Below are 20,632 nucleotides of genomic sequence, written 5' to 3'. Positions count from 1 at the left end.
GTGAGCCGCCAGCAGTGGTGGATGTGGGGAGAGAGATGGCGGAGTTTTGAAAAATGTCATGAACTGCTGTATATATTATGAATCTTGAGGTAAATACATTGTTTGCTCTCTATTAGAATCTTTCATTTGCTAAGACTATCAGTAGTTAGTGCCTTCCGTAGTTTGTATCTTTTATTTAGCTGGCAGTAGTGGCGCTCGCCGTATTGCAGTAGTTCGAGCAACGAAGATTTTTGTGAGGTAAGTGATTTGTGAAAGGTATAGTTTAATGTTTGTCAGGGCCATTCTTTTGCAGGGATTTTTGATAGTCAGATTGCGTTGCGCTAAAAACATTGTGTGTCAGGTTAAGCACAGTCTTGTACAATTGTTCTAAGTGGACGTTTCACATGTAAAATTGTTCTAAGGGGACGTTTCACATATCATCGCATATTGGAAGCCAATGGTTCAACAATCGTATTATCGCATCCTGTTTTCAAGATTCCAAACTTACTCATTCCTTTCTCAGAGTTCTCCTATCTTAAAATATTCATACAGCACGCATACTATAGTAAGAGATCCTCATTTATACTGACAGATATAGAATAGTAATAGATAGATAGTAGCACTGAAAGCAGAAAATCGGAAACAAGGCTACTAACAGCTGGGGACCTGGGTTTGCCAGACCCATAATACCCACAGATCGGATATTCCCCTGAGTTTATGCACTAATTCAGCAACGATCTTGCTTTCCTCAGGAGCGACTCTTTTCAATTTACACCCAAAAAAAACATAAACAGCATTTTACTCGTTCACAAAGAAACCTTTTATCTTCATGTTTGAATGAAACTAAATCCTAATTGCACAAGGAGAGAAAAAAATTAAAACATCACTTCAATCCATCACATAGAAACATCTTTATCATTAATTTTTATCAACATATTATTCAAAATGCATACGTCACAAATTTAAACTAATCAATTCTTTCTCCTCACCGTCCTCTCTACTTCTCACTGTCCTTTCTAGTCATTTGCCATGTCGCTCATTTCTTCCGATTGGGTGCCTTCTGCGCTGATCGTTTGACATTGCCGGTTTTGTTCATTTCCATTTGCCGGATTATTTCTAGGGTTGGCCGGCCGAATTTCGACATCATGAGGTGCTCCGCCTACAGTCCTATTCCCACCGTATTCATCGTATCGATTCTGGTTGCCGTACCTGTAGCGTTCACGATCTTGTCCACGTCCTCGATCATTTCTGTTGTTCCTCCTGTGTTCGCGACTGTTACCCCAGTTTCTATACGGCCTGTCCCGATTATTGTTCCGTTCGCGTCGCGACGACCAGTCACGCCGTTGATTAGTACTACGGCCACGACTGCGATCGCGCTGCTGTGCCCCGTAATAACTTTGTGCCTGATTAGGCGGGCATTCTGCTGTATTATATTCCAAATCTTGGAGAAGTGTTTTAAACGTTTCCACGTCCTCTTTGCATCGTCCCGCAAGAATGACGTGCCGCAAGTGCATCGGCAATTTGGTGATGCATATCCTAATTAGTTCCGCAGGCCCGTATGGGTCGTATAAAAATTTATTTGCCTGCAGCATGTGGTCGAATAGACGTGCAGGGCTGCCGAAACCAGACTGGTTCAAATTTGGCAGCATAATTATGCCATGTTTGACCCTATCTTGTGCCGCTTCCGACCAATAGGCGGACAGAAAGGCTTGTCGAAACTCCCAAGTGGAGTTGCAGTGACGCGCTGCCGACCTCATGCGAATCGCCGGTTCGCCTTCCAAATAGCCACACATATATTCTATCTTATGTGAACTTGCCCAGTCGGGGGGAAGACAAAACTCAAATTGCTCGAGCCATGCACGTGGATGTATTCCTTTTTGCGAATTTCGGAATATCTCAAACTTTCTTACCGTAAGGAAATGTTTGAAATCAAATCCCTGCATTTCCTCCTGGCGAGGCCCTTGAATGTTTCTGTTTCTCTCATGTCTGCCCCTTAAATTACATTCTTCCCTGTCGTCAAAATCTCCCTCGTGGCCAGAGTCCCTCTCTGCACTGTTCGTACGGCTATTTTTAGTGCTATTGGCGAGTTCGGAATCACACGCCATGCGGTTTTCCAGATGCGCCACGCGTTCTTGTAATTCGTCTGTTACAGCTTTGTGTTGTCTGTTCACTTCAAATTGTCCCTTCTGAAATCTAAGAAGCGAACGCACTTCTTCGGTCTCTGCAGCCGCTACCGGTGTAGTATTGTTCTCGCTTTCCGTCAGCTTCATCGTGCCTACAGTGTCCGCTAATGCCGCAATCTTATCATCAATTTGTCTCTTGTCCTCCGCCCCAGTCTGCTTCAATTGTTCTATTTGCTGTTCCAACGCGTGGATCGCTAAACTGTTGTCCGCTATTGTGTTGCTAACGGACGTGGGACAATGCGTTTCCGCCTCTTGGACCCTCGAGAGTAACTGCTGGTGTTCCCTTTGGCATTCTTCCCTCAGCTCTTGGTATCGCCCCTCCGCTTGCTCTGTTCTAAAGCTTGCAGACGATCATCGATTTGTTCAAATGTACGGCCTAATTCTTTCATAATATCACTTTTTATCTCACTTGCCAGATTGTTTATTCTTTGTGAGATATCATCGGACACTCTCTGCATCGACTTGTCGACTTTATTTGTCTGCTGGATTAGTTTTTCGTCTATTTGTTCGCCTAGCTCTCGGATCGATTTTTCAGATTTATGCGTCATTTGTTCGCCTAGCTCGTGGATCGATTTTTCGGATGATTCTTTTTGTTCTCGGAACGATTTTTCTGATGATTCTTTTTGTTCTCGGAACGATTTTTCAAATGATTCTTTATTTTGTTGCAATAAGGCTTTCATGAGTTCTGCCAAATCAATTTGGTTAGTTGGAGGCAAATTAATTTGTGGCTCTGATGTGAGCCCGTTCGTCCTGTCTTGCATTTCGTCTGAAGTATTCCCCATTGCATTTTCGGAACCGCCCGACGCGTTAACATTCGAAATTAAATTATCCCCTTGGTCCATGTTGCTTAGGTTGTCGGACCGCTTACTTTTAGTTTGGTTACGTGTCTGCATTAGTGCAATTTATAACCGGTATGCGACACACTAATCAAAATAAATGTGTCCCACAAAAATTACGACAGTCACACGAAAGATACCCAACCTAGTACGCACTTTTTCACATGCAAAACAATTTTTTATCTTAGATCGAAACAGTGGAATTTACAAGCGAGAATAAAAAACACACAGACATATAAAACACACAAATATAAAAAACAAAACAAGATAAACAACGCAACGCCGATCAACAACGCCGTGAATCTTTTGAAAGTCTGCTCGGAAACAACGCAGAAGTTGTTTGAGCGCTGTAGGGAAAAAAATTAAGATTATAACACACTCGCAATCTAACATTTCAGAGATTCCAGAGTCTAGCGGAATCACAGAACAGGGTCGCCATGTGTAATATTGTAACTTTAATTTGGTATGCTGATAGCGTACTGATGGTCAATAAAAGCGGTTTAAAACTGTGAGCTGTCTGGGGACGTTAACCGTGGATTACTGGGCAACTGTTTCATCAGATATTTAGTCTAGGTTTACCAAGCAGACTAACATTAATGATAATCTTTTAATAGTCATACAAAACCGGTAAAATATATATATATATATATATATATATATATATATATATATATATATATATATATATATATATATAAAGGAGAATTTAAATAAAAGGAAAGAAATCAGTTTATATTTGGAAATTTATTTTAAGATTGTTCATTGAAATTTCAGCATATTATACGTGAGTTATAACTGAGCTGGTGCCTTATTTACGATTGAAAAAAGTGAGATTGTAATCTTACGGAACACATAAAATATGGAGCCAAGATTGGGAGACTGGATACAACACTGCATTCATAAAATAACACACGAAGAACATTGAAACATAAGCAAGAAGAAATTAACCACAACCAACTGATTCAGTTTTTTACCCAAAGAAATTACGTTCATACCACAATCCTGTCCGTCATGTAATTACCACACACTGGTATACTAAATTCATATTAACTCTTTGTGAAGTCTTCGCAAAAAGAATAGCTGAGGGCTACTTTGATGATTACACCACATGCTTCACGTGGTCAACTTGGTTTACACAAAGCGTACAACTCCACAATAATTTTGATAATTAAAATACATTAGATCGAAAAGCAATTGACAAAAGAAAAACCTTGAACTGGTTACTAACGTCTTACTATTAACCTGACGGGTCAAACAGTTATATAAGCACGTGGTAGTGGTCTCGCAAAGTACACCCCACGTGGGCTGAACATAAAGAAAAGTTGCTATATTGAAAATATAGTCAAGACGAGACGTTATAATCACACAAGCATTCGCATTTAAGATTGATCTTAGTTAGAGTTACTGATCAACACGTAGTTCCACTTTACTCATAAAGTAGTAACAAAGCAACTACCGGAAAATAATGTGAACTTCCCACGAGAATTATATTGCGCTGCAATTTAAGATAACATCGGATATTTTAGACCTAAACCCGAAATAAAGGTGATTAAATTTTCAGTTAGGCTGAACTTAAGAAATCCATTGTCCTACGGACTTAACAGACACGCGCTTAGCTGGAGATCTTACCACTTCAGACGCTCGCCACGGCCACACTGCAACTGCCCTACTGCCGAGCGTGCTTCCTGAGGGTGGCTCACAAAGACCAACGGAAGTGGCCAGAGGGGCAGCTTCCTATACCAACATGACAACGGACGGACAGGACCATACTAAGGATAGAAACCTCTTTGCTTTTAGGAAGCGTAGCTACCTGTTCCGACGTTGGTCCTACTGTTCTCTAGCAGACAACCTTGTCTGCTACCCTGAAGCATGCAACTAGAAATACATATGCTCATTCATCCTCTCACACAAAAGGGAAGGGGGATGACAGTATCTTATCATATACAGTATATAAAAGAAAGCGGATGTAGGTTCCGTATGAGACTGTGTGACATGAATTACATATAAGAATTACATATAAACTGTGCTTTAAAGTGTAGTAGTGTGACAGATCGTTCTTGTTTATGTGTAAAAGTAACACGTTCCACTGCTCAGTCTCCTCCCAGATAGTCAGAAACGCCACAGTACATTGAGAAGAGGAATTTATTCCATAAATGGCAACAGATTTAAGAAATTAAACATGAAAGGAATCCAACAGAGACCTTTCAACTCGCCTAGTGGGATGTGGAAAACTGCCTAAAAACCACATCCAGACTGGTCAGCATACCGGCCCTCATCGTTAATGCGCCAGGCGATTTCGATCCGGGGCAAGCGCGCCTGCCCGAGTCCAGCGTTAGTGCTCTCGGCTAACCTGGTGAGTTAACATTACTGTATAAAATGATTAAACTTATCATCTTATTTTACCCATTTCAAATTCTCAGACAATTTTTTTATAACAAAGCCATGGTTTCAATATCCTCTTACTACACCCTATCCGTTATTGCAATATCTTTTTCCTTTTGTATACATCTATCCATCTTTTTTTTTTTGCTTTTCTGAAGGGGCAGTTCAATGAAACGCTTTTTTAATTTAAAATGTACCATTTACTGCTTTCTCCTTCATACCCTAATGTTTTTGATTTATTGGAGAGTTTAGATTCGTACCGTACGCCAACCTCTGGCAGAATTCGTGGTCTTGTGCCTCTGGTTAAAACCACTCTACATTTCAATTGGTATACTAGTATGTTCCCTGTCTTGATTGATCACATGGTCAGCTAATTTCATTACGAAGGCTGTCGGCGAGTGCACTCAGACACTGACGACGACAACACTCCCGCTGCTGGTGAACAACTGGCGTAAATCAGCAGTGGGGGAGGCTCTCGTCGGAAAACCCACGGAATTAGCAGCTCCCACAGTGCCTGCGGCACCTACAAAAGCATCAAAACCATCACAGTCGGAAAGAGTGACCTACAGTTCACGAGCCTTCGTGTAAACGTCACACCCTGTACCGAGGACGAAACGGGCTGTCTATCGACTTTCGCGATCGTTCTGTTCGCAGCACGTGAGGCGAACATGGCGTTCAAAACAATAACATTCGCCTCAAGTAGCAGGACGTTACGCTTTTTTTCTTTACTGCAGGGTTCGTTAACCTGGTAGTTACTTTATTAATAACATGTGTAAAGTTCTGCATTCATATAGGCTAGTCTCTGAATAAGGGAGAAACCAGTTTCAGGATTGAACTGTAATTAGAATCACTTTCAGAAGAAACAAAACACCTTGAACGACTTGAGTTAGTACGTTGATATTCACAGGATATGTACAATAGTATGTTTTGGAGAAATGAGTAGAATTTGATCCATGTCGGCCTGCAGGTTCAAGGTCAACATCGATATCGCGGCGCAACACCACGTACCGGTAAAATTTGCCAGCGGCTCTCGTTGTCGGTATAAACCGAAAGTAATGGATCAGTGTGATTTGAGCCGAGCTGCCGGACGCCTCGCAGATGTATGCTCGAACTGTACCGTCAAATCAGTGGGTTTGAAAGAGGGCGCATTATTGGCAGGCAAGACTGTGATGCATCCATCCAAGAAATTGCTGGTCATGTGGGACGAAGTGTTGGGGCAGTGCAGCTGGTGTGTGCAGAATGGTTCATAGAAGACCGTAGAACACGAGGAGACGGGCCAGGTCGCACCAGGACAGACCACACCCCCGAGAAGTTTGGCACCTCATGGCATTGCAGGACAGATCTGCGTCCTCATCGGCTCTTGAGCAACGGTGGAACAGCGTAACACATCGTACACTATCAGGGATGACAGTGCGTCGCCGTATGTTAAGGCATGGGTTACTTGCTCATCGTCCACGTCTCCACCTGCCGTTGACGAATGTGGAGAAACATGCTAGACAACAATGGCATCAGGTAGTGTATTCGGTCGAATCCAGGTTCTGCTTGTACGAAAATGGTGGCCGCATTTCCGCTTACTGCAGGCAGGAGGAGCGGCACTCGGTGACCGTATTCACACAAGACAATCGACGCCAACTCAAGGCCTTGTGGTGTGGGGTACTTTGGGTACAGCCACAAATCACAGCTGGTGCGTGTCCAGGGAACTCTGACCAGTCTGATATATGTCTGTGACGTCCTGTAAACCATTGCCATACCATTTCTGCATAACATACCAGATGCCATTTTTCAGCACGGTCACATGTTGCTGCGCGATGTCGTGTCTTCTTAGCACCACAAGACGTTCCGCTTTTGCAGCGGCCCGTCAGATCACCAGACTTGTGGCCAATTGAAAAACTGTGGGGCATGGTGAAACGAAAGGTGCAGTGCTGTGCCCAACTGCCAATCACCAGACATGAACTTTGGAAGCAGATGAATGCACACAAATGGCTGTACCACAGGACGCCATTCGCACCTATTATGCGTCGATGCAATCTCGCATGGAACAAATTATCAGGGACAATGGCGAAACATGTGCCTATTCGACAACAGGACACATGCTGAACTGAGGTGACTCAATTGCTAATCATTTCTACAGAACATACTAATGCACATATCATGAGACTATGAACGTCCTATCTCTAGTCGTTGAGGGTGTTCTGATTGTTCTGAACATGAGTGTACAAATTGTGGGTAGCATTTCTAAGAGACAAATCAAACTAGCAGCTCATTTTTCTGATGTCCTTTGAATAAATCCTCCTACAAAATGCCAGCACATTTTGAACAGCTCGAGAACGCGTTCGTGTTGGTAAAGTTTTTTGTAATGAAATGACGACAAATCTAAAACTGGTGTTGAAGTGTGCACTTTAATTGTAGACATTATTCATTGAAAACAACTGTCCTAAAAGAATTAGGCAAAATGTAAGTCACGTTTTAATTCTCTTGCAAACGAGTCAGTCTTGCTATGGTTTTTACTGTGAGTGATAGATGTTTACAGACGCTTTTCGTCTTTTTTCATTTTAAGGCACATCATTGGAATCTAGAATGATACAGTTATGGCATACTTTTTTTTATATGGATCTCGCTTTTCATGTAAACAAATGACTATCTACGGTTCTTCCTGTTTTCGGTTGGCATCAGTGTTTCCTCTCATCTGGTGAACTACCGTTCCATTGACAAAACATAATCATATTTTGGTGTTGCGAACATTTTTCTTCCCACTTTTCATTTTGTTTGCATTTGTTCTTGTTATCTACTATCACTCTCAGCCTTCTGTCAGTTATATAGACGTAACACTAATGTAGCCATTGCTACTTTCAGTTCACTGTGTATCTCATTCTGTTTGGTTTGTTTACGTACACGCTCATGTTGCCAACCGAACGATGTATTTGCCGGAACTAACGACTATTCGTTTCTGTTACGTTTATATCTGTCTGTTCTCTCTATCTGTGTGTGTGTGTGTGTGTGAGCAGGAGAGAGAGAGGGAGAGAGAGAGAGAGAGAGAGAGAGAGAGAGAGAGAGAGAAGATACATGCAAGGATCCTTTTCCATTTAATTTGAGTTTTGGTTTAAATGTTTTGCGGAGACGTTCATGGCCCAGTGAGTGAGTGGAAAGGGGGTTAGGAGGAATTATTGTTATGATAATAGTCCTCTGTTGTAGCATTCTCTATTATTTTATTTATTAGCGTAAAGAATGAATCATTTGGTGTGTGTGCTTGACCATTCAACAGGGTTTTATTTTCTGCTTTGGTTCTCTGTATGTGGTAATTTTCTTGCAGTGTTATGAGATGTTTTTTTCATTGTTGATTCTAATTATTTTCATGTCTTCTTCTCTAGTGGTTGGTTTGTGATTGTTGTTCTCTTAGTTCTGCAAATGTGGTGTGGATTGTCCATACTTTCAGGCCCTCGTGTGTTCTTTGTATCTCACGTCAAATGTTCTGCCTGTTTGTGCTATGTATCTCCCATTACAAGTGTTACACTGTAACTGATATATACCTACTTTCTGGTATATATCTGTGTTTTTTTGTCAGTTTTGCGGTGTATTGTTTGATAGAATTGTCTGTTTTGTTTGCTATGTTTATTCCCTGTCTTTTGAAAATGTTGATGATTTTTTATGCTTGTTTTTGTTTGTGTGTTATTATGAGCCATCTTGTTTTTTCTCTTATATTTCCCTAATAATTTTATGTAGTTGTTATGGTACTGAGTGATTGTGATTGTGTATGGTTCTGTTGTGATATCTTCAATGCTTTTTACCCTTTCTGATTATATGTTACTTTTGGTTTTGTTGTTTAGCTTTGTGACTATATCACTGTTGTTCTCACTGTTTCAGGCGATCTGCATTATTATCTTCAGTTCTTTTTAATAGTTTTATTAGTTGAGTGAAATTGTATTGAGTCTGTAGAGAATATGTTGAATTATTGTTTGCTTTTGTGAGTGTGGGTGGTTCTAATACTGGGGGGTAACAATGTCAGTTGCTGTATGTGTACAGTGAATTTCAAACATATGCTTTCTGTTTTGCTTTTTGATTGTTGTATCCAGAAAGTTGATTTGGTTGTTCTCTTCTAGTTCCACTGTGGAACTTATATATTTATGTACCTTGTTGATGCCAGTATATAATTCTTCAATTTTTGTTTGTGGTTCATCTATTAAGCAGAAGATGTCATCCATATACCTGAACCAGTATAATATGTTGTATTCTTTTGCTGCTGTTTTTATGATCACTGGGTCAGTTATAACTGGTTCCTTGTCTCGAGACATAGACAACCGGTCTCAGGCTGTACACTGGAGGTCCTTGTATCCGCATTTCCTATTCCGCAGGATCGACTGGAAAATGTGCAAGGTCACCTAGGCGATGCACCCAGGCAACTGTGCAAGTGATATTTAAGATATGACGTAATTCTAAAGTCGTCACATGTCACAAAAATGGTGGCAACCCCCTCTACCTCTCCTCACCGTGCCCATTTCAAGCATGAGGATGAAGGACCCTCTTCAGTCGCTAGTCTTGTTTAACTGTGACACTTAAGTGAGGCGTTGTTATGGAGCTGGACTGCATAGGAAAAGGATGTAGCTATCTCTCAATAATAAGATGTGTCACCTGAGTTCTATTTGTTAACAACAGTGTTACGTGACACCAGCAGTGACCATATCGAGTCCGATCTGTGAGTACTCTCATTATACCACATTTACGTATTTTTCACCTATTTCCCACAACTTTACTGTTTTACAACCGGATGAATTCTGGAGCTGGGTAGCGTAGGGAGACAAGTTGTAGCCTGTGCCTTTTTTTTATAGCGTTACGTCACATATTGGGTTCTATTTGTTAACAATAGTTTTGTATTACCTGGAACCACCAGAGACTGCACCCAGGCAGATATGTAAGTACTCTTATTACTCCATATAATTCCACATTTTCCCAAATTTTACCTATTTTCACCCTTTTCCGGATTTTCTTTCGTCCAATTACGCAAGATACACTGCTCTCTCCCCGACATCGCGACGACGTCATGATGCTCTCAGACAATCACAATGCAGTATGGGCTTCAACTAGGCATCACTGATACTGAAGCACACTTCCCCAAATGCATCTGTTATAGCTGTGACACTCTGGAGCTGGACAGCATTGTGTTAGGCGGCATTCCGTGTCGGCTTGTTAATAACAAATATGTTACTTGAGATCTATTTCATTTACAACAGTTTAATATTCCGTCCTTATAACCACTAGCAGAAGCCTCAATGACGGCAGATACGTAAGTAATTCACTCATAATTTATGAATTTTTCCGTATTTTACGCACTTTTACACATTGTACCCAATGATGGGAGTTATGTGTCAACATCGCCTCGCATCGCGACAAAATTTCAAGTCACATATGTCACGTCACGTCATGACGTCACATCACATTGGCGCACCATGTTGTGGCACGTCGTGATGCGTTGCGTAGACGTCTTGAATTTGTCAGTCGAGAACAGTGCAGGATGCTGCCAATTTATTTGTCACTGCTGAGACACAATCCTATTACTAATGTTGGACTTCACAGTGTTATAAATGAAATCATTCTTACAAATAGTCACATCATAGAGAACTCCACAAGCGCTACCGAATTCTAGCCGGAGCTGCTTTATACAAGACAAATACCACACAGCAGTAGGTAAAGCACCACTACATTGGAAGATTATCGGACGTCACATCGCGACAAAATTTCAAGTCACATATGACACGTCACGTCATGACGTCACATCACATTGGCGCACCATGTTGTGGCACGTCTTGATGCGTTGCGTTGACGTCTTGAATTTGTCAGTCGAGAACAATGCAGGATGTTGCCAATTTATTTGTCACTGCTAAGACACAACCCTATTACTAGTGTTGGACTTCACAGTGTTATAAATGAAATCATTCTTACAAATAGTCACATCATAGAGAACTCCACAAGCGCTACCGAATTCTAGCCAGAGCTGCTTTATACAAGACAAATACCACACAGCAGTAGGTAAAGCACCACTACATTGGAAGATTATCGGACGTCACAGTAACATTTTGATGCTTAGAACCAAAGTTTCTGTATGTCGTAGCACAGCGCTACAAAATACACCTCTAGAGACCTAAGAAACGAAAATGAATTTACCCACTGGGGTATCCGTCCCTCAGACTCGGCTATGTTGGTGTGTAGCCGAGGACGCCGTTGTTTACGGACTCACTGCACACTAATGGACAAAAAAATTTCGGTATAGTCCCCTCCGGTCTGCCGCCAGACATTGATGCTACATCAGGTCTGTCCTAGAGATCTCCTCCCCACGTTAATAACGGCAAGCAGATCCCGAAGCGTCGATGAAAATATGTAAGTCTGGCACATACCTAGATATCTCAGTACTCGTCCCAGAACTCGCATGTCGAACGAGTCAAGCGAGATCCTGGTAGGGTATGCCACTCATCGTGCGATTATGACCACCAGGTCGCGAATAACAGAGCTCCGCATGTTTTCCTGACATTACACCTGACCATCTCACCAAATGAGGTAGAGAGATTTGCACAACGTATGTGTAATCTTCTGCGTTGAGGCGGCTGGCACAAATGGTGCCCAGTGGTTCAGTGAGAGGGTATCCAGCCACAGAAAGGCCTGTCGTAACTCGCCGGCGCCGTTGCAGACAAACGTTGCCAACAGTTGAAGCGCCAAGAACTGCCCTCCCCGCCCCACCATCCTTTCTCTCTGGACCACCCAGGCGAACCAGTCGCAACTCGCGGACACTTACACGCTCACCAGAGGACATTCACCTAAGTGGTTATAAGGTTGTAGCAGTACGAGGATCATAGCAGTAAGGTTGTACCAATACACGCTTCGTTGCAGTGAATCCCTTCTCGCTGTAACACACTCCTTATTAAGCGGGAGACTTCAAGGCACCAATAACGTAATGCAGGACTTGTTGCTGGTAGCTAGTATTATGTGAACTCAAACTGGCCAAAGCTGTTTTTCGTGAAAGACAGTACTGAGAACAGACATAGATACTCAGCATAACGTAAAGGAAAATAGAACTTGTCAGTTAGATGCTTTCCTCTCTCTAGCTCTACTTTTTGTTAGTGGCACTAGGTGCCTTACTGTGTGTGCGTCTTGAGAAGAGAGATACCGAATTCACATGATCCCCTTATAAGCAATGAACATCATAGAGTCCGGATAAGCATTTAATAAACGATAATGAATCTGAGTCTCATTTGGAAGTGGAAGTGTTCTTCAGATAATTACAGCTCGCATCCATTAAACCATAGTGGTAAGTGTCTCAGGTTGTAAATCAAACCTCGTATTTTGTCATAACTCGCCACAAAATTTTTAAACATTTTATGTACGCGATAAATAACTATTGAATCGGAGACCCATGGTTGGGAATACCATACTGCCATTAGCGCTGTGTAATGGAATCGTAACAGATGTTTCCATCAGCCGCAGCCGTGAGAGCATGAGAAAGCTAGTTTCACACACTTAATTCTGTAGGAAGCAACATAGGCAGGTTAGATGGTTTCAATCATCCGGTGGAGTAACTCTGAATTACACCGTCAGATCCGCTGTAAGTAGCTTTGTTTCTTTGTGTAATCGGCCTCCACGATAAAGCTATAGGCATACAGAGATTAGATTTATGCAGCAACATAGATCATGAAAGGCGTTATAATCAACGCCGTCTAAGCTAGTAACACTTCTTCAATAGACAAATTCTAGAATAATCTTAGCATTGCATATACGATAATTTTAATACGCTATGTGATGAAAAGTATACGGACACCTGGCTGAAAATGATTAACAAGTTTGTGGCGCACTCCATCAGTAATGCTGGAATTCAATATGTTTGTGGCCAACCCGTAGCCTTGATGACAGCTTCCACTGGTTCATATGGCTCTGAGCACTATGGGACTTAACTTCTGAGGTCATCAGTCCACTAGAACTTAGAACTACTTAAACTTAACTAACCCAAGGACGTCACAAACATCCATGCCTGAGGCAGGATTTTAACCTGCGACCGTAGCAGTCGCGCGGCTCCAGACTGTAGCGCCTAGAACCTCTCGGCCACCCCGGCCGGCACAGCTTCCACTCTCGCAGTAGGGTGTCAGGTGAGGAAGGTTTTTTGGGAATGGCAGCCCGTTCTTCACGGAGTGCTTCATTGAGGTTAGGTATCAATGTCGGTCGGTGAGGCCTGGCACGCAGTCGGCGTTCCAAAACATTCCAAAGGTGTTCTGTAGGATTCAGGTCAGGACTCTGTGTAGGCCAGTAAATTACAGGGATGTTATTGTCGTGTAACCCCCCCCCCCCATGAACCATGGACCTTGCCGTTGGTGGGGAGGCTTGCGTGCCTCAGCGATACAGATGGCCGTACCGTAGGTACAACCACAACGGAGGGGTATCTGTTGAGAGGCCAGACAAACGTGTGGTTCCTGAAGAGGGGCAGCAGCCTTTTCAGTAGTTGCAAGGGCAACAGTCTGAATGATTGACTGATCTGGCCTTGTAACAATAACCACGGCATTGCTGTGCTGGTACTGCGAACGGCTGAAAGCAAGGGGAAACTACGGCCGTAATTTTTCCCGAAGGCATGCAGCTTTACTGTATGGTTAAATGATGATAGCGTCCTCTTGGGTAAAACATTCCGGACGTAAAATAGTCCCCCATTCGGATCTCCGGGCGGGGACTACTCAAGAGGATGTCGTTATCAGAAGAAAGAAAACTGGTGTCCTACGGATCGGAGCGTGGAAAGTCAGATCCCTTAATCGGGCAGGTAGGTTAGAAAATTTAAAAAGGGAAATGGATAGGTTAAAGTTACATATAGTGGGAATTAGTGAAGTTTGGTGGCAGGAGGAACAAGACTTCTGGTCAGGTGACTACAGGGTTATAAGCACAAAGTCAAATAGGGGTAATGCAGGAGTAGGTTTAATAATAAATAAAAAAGTAGGAATGCTGGTAAGCTACTAGAAACAGCATACTGAACGCATTATTGTGGCCAAGATAGACACGAAGCCCACACCTACTACAGTAGTACAAGTTTATATGCCAACTAGCTCTGCAGATGACGAAGAAATTGAAGAAATGTATGATGATATAAAAGAAATTATTCAGATAGTGAAGGGAGATGAAAATTTAATAGTCATGGGTGACTGGAATTCGAGTGTAGGAAAAGGGAGAGAAGGAAACGTAGTAGGTGAATATGGATTGGGGCTAAGAAATGAAAGAGGAAGCCGCCTGGTAGAATTTTGCACAGAGCGCAACTTAATTATAGCTAACACTTGGTTTAAGAATCATGATAGAAGGTTGTATACATGGAAGAACCCTGGAGATACTAAAAGGTATCAGATAGATTATATAATGGTAAGACAGAGATTTAGGAACCAGGTTTTAAATTGTAAGACGTTTCCAGGGGCAGATGTGGACTCTGACCACAATCTATTGGTTATGACCTGTAGATTAAAACTGAAGAAACTGCAAAAAGGTGGGAATTTAAGGACATGGGACCTGGATAAACTGAAAGAACCAGAGGTTGTACAGAGTTTTAGGGAGAGCATAAGGGAACAATTGACAGGAATGGGGGAAATAAATACAGTAGAAGAAGAGTGGGTAGCTTTGAGGGATGAAGTAGTGAAGGCAGCAGAGGATCAAGTAGGTAAAAAGACCAGGGCTCTTAGAAATCCTTGGGTAACAGAAGAAATATTGAATTTAATTGATGAAAGGAGAAAATATAAAAATGCAATTAATGAAGCAGGCAAAAAGGAATACAAACGTCTCAAAAATGAGATCGACAGGAAGTGCAAAATGGCTAAGAAGGGATGGCTAGAGGACAATGTAAGGATGTAGAGGCTTATCTCACTAGGAGTAAGACAGATACTTCCTACAGGAAAATTAAAGAGACCTTTGGAGATAAGAGAACGACTTGTATGAACATCACGAGCTCAGATGGAAACCCAGTTCTAAGCAAAGAAGGGAAAGCAGAAAGGTGGAAGGAGTATATAGAGGGTCTATACAAGGGCGATGTACTTGAGGACAATAAGGACAATATTATGGAAATGGAAGAGGATGTAGATGAAGATGAAATGGGAGATACGATACTGCGTGAAGAGTTTGACAGAGCACTGAAAGACCTGAGTCGAAACAAGGCCCCCGGAGTAGACAACATTCCATTGGAACTACTGACGGCCTTGGGAGAGCCAGTCCTGACGAAACTCTATCATCTGGTGAGCAAGATGTATGAAACAGGCGAAATACCCTCAGACTTCAAGAAGAATATAATAATTCCAATCCCAAAGAAAGCAGGTGTTGACAGATGTGAAAATTACCGAACAATCAGTTTAATAAACCACAGCTGCAAAATACTAACGCGAATTCTTTACAGACGAATGGAAAAACTAGTAGAAGCCGACCTCGGGGAAGATCAGTTTAGATTCCGTAGAAATACTGGAACACGTGAGGCAATACTGACCTTACGACTTATCTTAGAAGAAAGATTAAGGAAAGGCAAACCTACGTTTCTAGCATTTGTAGACTTAGAGAAAGCTTTTGACAATGTTGACTGGAATACTCTCTTTCAAATTCTAAAGGTGGCAGGGGTAAAATACAGTGAGCGAAAGGCTATTTACAATTTGTAAGGAAACCAGATGGCAGTTATAAGAGTCGAGGGACATGAAAGGGAAGCAGTGGTTGGGAAGGGAGTGAGACAGGGTTGTAGCCTCTCCCCGAAGTTATTCAATCTGTATATTGAGCAAGCAGTAAAGGAAACAAACGAAAAATTCGGAGTAGGTATTAAAATCCATGGCGAAGAAATAAAAACCTTGACGTTTGCCGATGACATTGTAATTCTGTCAGAGACAGCAAAGGACCTGGAAGAGCAGTTGAACGGAATGGACAGTGTCTTGAAAGGAGGATATAAGATGAACATCAACAAAAGCAAAACGAGGATAATGGAATGTAGTCGAATTAAGTTGGGTGATGCTGAGGGAATTAGATTAGCAAATGAGACACTTAAAGTAGTAAAGGAATTTTGCTATTTGGGGAGCAAAATAACTGATGATGGTCGAAGTAGAGAGGATATAAAATGTAGACTGGCAATGGCAAGGAAAGCGTTTCTGAAGAAGAGAAATTTGTTAACATCGAGTATAGATTTAAGTGTCAGGAAGTCATTTTTGAAAGTATTTGTATGGAGTGTAGCCATGTATGGAAGTGAAACATGGACGATAAATAGTTTGGACAAGAAGAGAATAGAAGCTTTCGAAATGTGGTGCTACAGAAGAATGCTGAAGATTAGATGGGTAGATCACATAACTAATGAGGAAGTATTGAATAGGATTGGGGAGAAGAGAAGTTTGTGGCACAACTTGACCAGAAGAAGGGATCGGTTGGTAGGACATGTTCTGAGGCATCAAGGGATCACCAATTTAATATTGGAGGGCAGCGTTGAGGGTAAAAATCGTAGGGGGAGACCAAGAGATGAATACACTAAGCAGATTCAGAAGGATGTAGGTTGCAGTAGGTACTGGGAGATGAAGAAGCTTGCACAGGATAGAGTAGCATGGAGAGCTGCATCAAACCAGTCTCAGGACTGAAGACCACAACAACAACCACTCTGCCACAGGCCTTGCCTTACGAACAGGTGCTCGATTGTGTTGGAAGATGCAATCGCCATCCCCGAATTGCTCTTTAACAGTGGGAAACAAGAAGGTACTTAAAACATCGATATAGCCTGTGCTCTGTTAGTGCCACGCATAACAAAACATGAATATGACAACACCATAACGTCACCGCCTCCGAATTTTATGTTGGCGCTACATATGCTTGCAGATGACGTTCACTGGGCATGCCCCATACCCACACCCTGCCATCGGATCGCCACATCGTGTACCGTGATTCGTCACTCCACACAACGTTTTTTCACAGTTTAGTCGTCCAATGTTTACGCTCCTGACACCAAGCGAGGCTATGTTTGGCGTTTACCGGTGTGATGTGTGGCTTATCAGCAGCCGCTCGACCATGAAATCCAAGTTTTCTCTCCTACCGCCTGTCATGTTTGGGGAGTGTGAAAATCTCGCGTGCAGACGTATGACACACGTGACAGCCAATCACCTGACCACGTTCGAAGTCCGTCATTTCCGGGAAGCGCCCCATTCTGCTCTCTCTAATGACTACTGAGGTCGCTGATATAGAGTAACTGGCAGCAGGTGGCAGTACAATGCACCTAATATGAAAAACGTATGTTTTTGGAGGTTTCCGGATACTTTTGATCACATAGCGTAGGTCTGCTCAACGTAATTATCTCCCTTACGCTTCAGGAATGTATAAATTCTTTCCTCTTTCTGCCACAAAGAAAGTTTGTCACTCTAGGCATGCATAGTTGTTCCGTGCGTTCACATATTTGGTGTCACTTGACTCTCGCATATTCTTAACACTGTCAAAACAACCACTGAGAAACTGAGAAAGTAATGCGCCGCATACTGCTTTGGTTTCAACAGAAAGACAGCCATCCATCGTACGTACAGTCCAGAATACAAATTGCTTTTTCTAACGACGATTATTCACTATAACGGCAGAATACCATCGGATATTGATCATTATTTCTACACTATTGATCAGGCAATCCTCTAAATGTGATTGGACTCACGCTATATTGTTTGCGCCGTGAGGTGGATACGCCAGAGTCGTGAGTTGGGTGTGTAGCGTCCAGCAGCAACGAGCAACATTCACTGTGCTACGTAGCACACCAAAAACGCATACTTAGCTGTGTCCTCGGACTTCAAGCGCAGCGACGGCGTAATTTGGAAACTAACTGACCCCTCGCAAGTGAATAGCTACATATGTGGCAGGCAGACAGGCAGATACAGCTATCTGAGCGAGCTTGATTATTCAGCTGTGTGATTGTCACGACTTACCGTACAGAATCGTAGTGAGGAGTAGGCGTGCAGTCGGGACTGACAACATCTGAGGATCGCCGCCCTTGATTCCCTTTCCCTCTCTCGCTCTCTCTCTCTCTCTCTCTCTCTCTCTCTCTCTCTTTCTCTCTCTCTCCCTCCCTCTCTCTCATTGGTGATCGCTCATTCTCCTCCATGGTACATTCATCCAAAGCAGCAAAGAAGCTGAGTCCCATAGTGCTCAGAGACATTTGAACCATGTGAACAGAATTAGTGGGAGTGCGGCAATTTCGTCTTCTCTCTGTAGAATGTTCCATCGTTGCACTAGTAAGAAAAACGCGCTGTGGAATCCTCTATCTACTCCTTCCAGGTACTATCGACCGATTACCCCATATGTACAGTGATTATGTTTTTTCTAAGTACGAGGGTTGGAACTTTAATAGAGGCAATTATTTCTTTATAGCTCGTACAAAACAGATACGTGTTTTAAAGTTTTACTGACGTTCAGAGTAGTATAACCCGTAGCCAGCGATCAGGAAGTCGTAGGACACTCTTAGCAGTGCCACCTGTGTTGACAGTTCGAGCAGCGCGGTCTGTTGCCCGACGAATTCGTAGCAGTTCTGAAGCGAATGCTGTGAAGTGTTTCCTTCAGTTTAGAAATAGAGTCGAACTCGCGAGGGCGTTGGTCAGGGTATTACAGTAGGTGGTACTGCACTTAGCAGCTCCATCCGTCAGACAAATCAATAACAGGTTGCACTGTACGTGCTTGAGTATTGTCCTGGAAAATGATGGTCAGGTCCTGCAGAAAGTGTCAGCTGCTCGTAGTTTGTGTTCTCTGCGAGGGGCCGTGGATCGGAACGTGTTAATGTCAGTTTAGAACATGACACAGACCTCGAAGAAGTGGCGGCATAATAAAAGCTTCGGCAGTGTACAAAGCGTGTTAGGGCAGGAAAAAACGTTTCAAACGATGAGACAGGGTCACAGGGTCTTGCGACTTACAGCATAATCCGTGGGACACGATCATCCTCCTACAGTACAGGTGATGAAACATTAAGCTGGTCTGTGCAGTTGATCAATACCTCTATATTTAATAGGATCGTCACGTATGCTCAAAACCGGCATGCATGCGGTATTTGTTTTCGACATATGGGAGGAAGGGGTGCGGTTAAAATCTTATTGAGTTCTCTATCGGATGAAGTTAGTGGAGCTTTTATAGTTCATAATTTTTCTCTGTTGGATGGTACAGAATAACGAAGATGTCATACTGGGGAGATAGATATGAATGGACACGGATCTGTAGTACTTGTATTTAGTTTGGGGATGCACGATAGTGCAGTAGCAAAAACCTTGTCGTTCAACCTGTTCCCGTTTCCATGTAATGGTCAAAACACAATTCTGTTGCAGTAACGCAGCTTAGCCTGTTTCTACATGGGATGCAGTAGGTGGTAGATATAATTACGTCCGACTTCTACTCAGTTCCGACTTACATTGAACGATCACATGCGCAAAGCTGCAGCGATGGTAGCGCAAAGTCTGAGGGGGCAGTTGCGGGATGCATAGGGAATACTTAAAATGAGCCTGCGATTATACGGCAGCAGATAGGTTCGAGAAAGGTGACTCATTTCTAGATATGAGAGTGCCAGAAATATGATTCACTAGTGACTGTAATTATTAAAGGACTTCTCCATAGGATCCAACGCAGGTATGTGCTTGAATGGGAAGACTTGATTCCAAATCCCAGACAGCATTTCTAGCGGACAGCATAGCATTAGAGATCTGAAAAGTTAGTGGAGATTTCTTATGACCTCTATCAGCACACCACCTACTGTTTGTGATCCTTCTCAATCAACCATCGCCTATAGCACAGTGGACATATCACTGAACCTCTGACATGGCTTCGAGACAGAATGCATTACAAATACTGGAGAAATATGTAGTGGCAGTGGCGTGAGGGAGTTAGAAATACTGGTTTCATACCACGTTTCATAGGCGAATCACTTTGTAAATCGGTAATTTTATTACGAGGTTGCACCGTCGGCGACGTGTAACCACACTGCTGGTCTGATACTATATATTCCAGGGATCACCGTCTATATTCAGTGTCACGGTATTTGTCTGATCAAAAAAACCACCTCATGCAGAGGTTATGTCGTGCCTCGATTTATAAAGACAGTATAGCTTTTAACATGGGTACTTGTATGCACCTGTAGAAGCAAGACTGCTTGTGATAGTACAACGGTCGTGTTTTTTAACATCTGCCAGTGTAAGGCGATTACGCCTCTCTTTCTTGGACACAGTGGTACCACTCACAAGAAAAACTTATGATAGATGCTCACCAATCGTTGATTTTCGGTCA

Source organism: Schistocerca cancellata, chromosome 6, assembly GCF_023864275.1.
Source record: "Schistocerca cancellata isolate TAMUIC-IGC-003103 chromosome 6, iqSchCanc2.1, whole genome shotgun sequence".
Taxonomy (NCBI): Eukaryota; Metazoa; Arthropoda; class Insecta; order Orthoptera; family Acrididae; genus Schistocerca; species Schistocerca cancellata.
Note: the sequence above shows the minus strand (reverse complement) of the source record.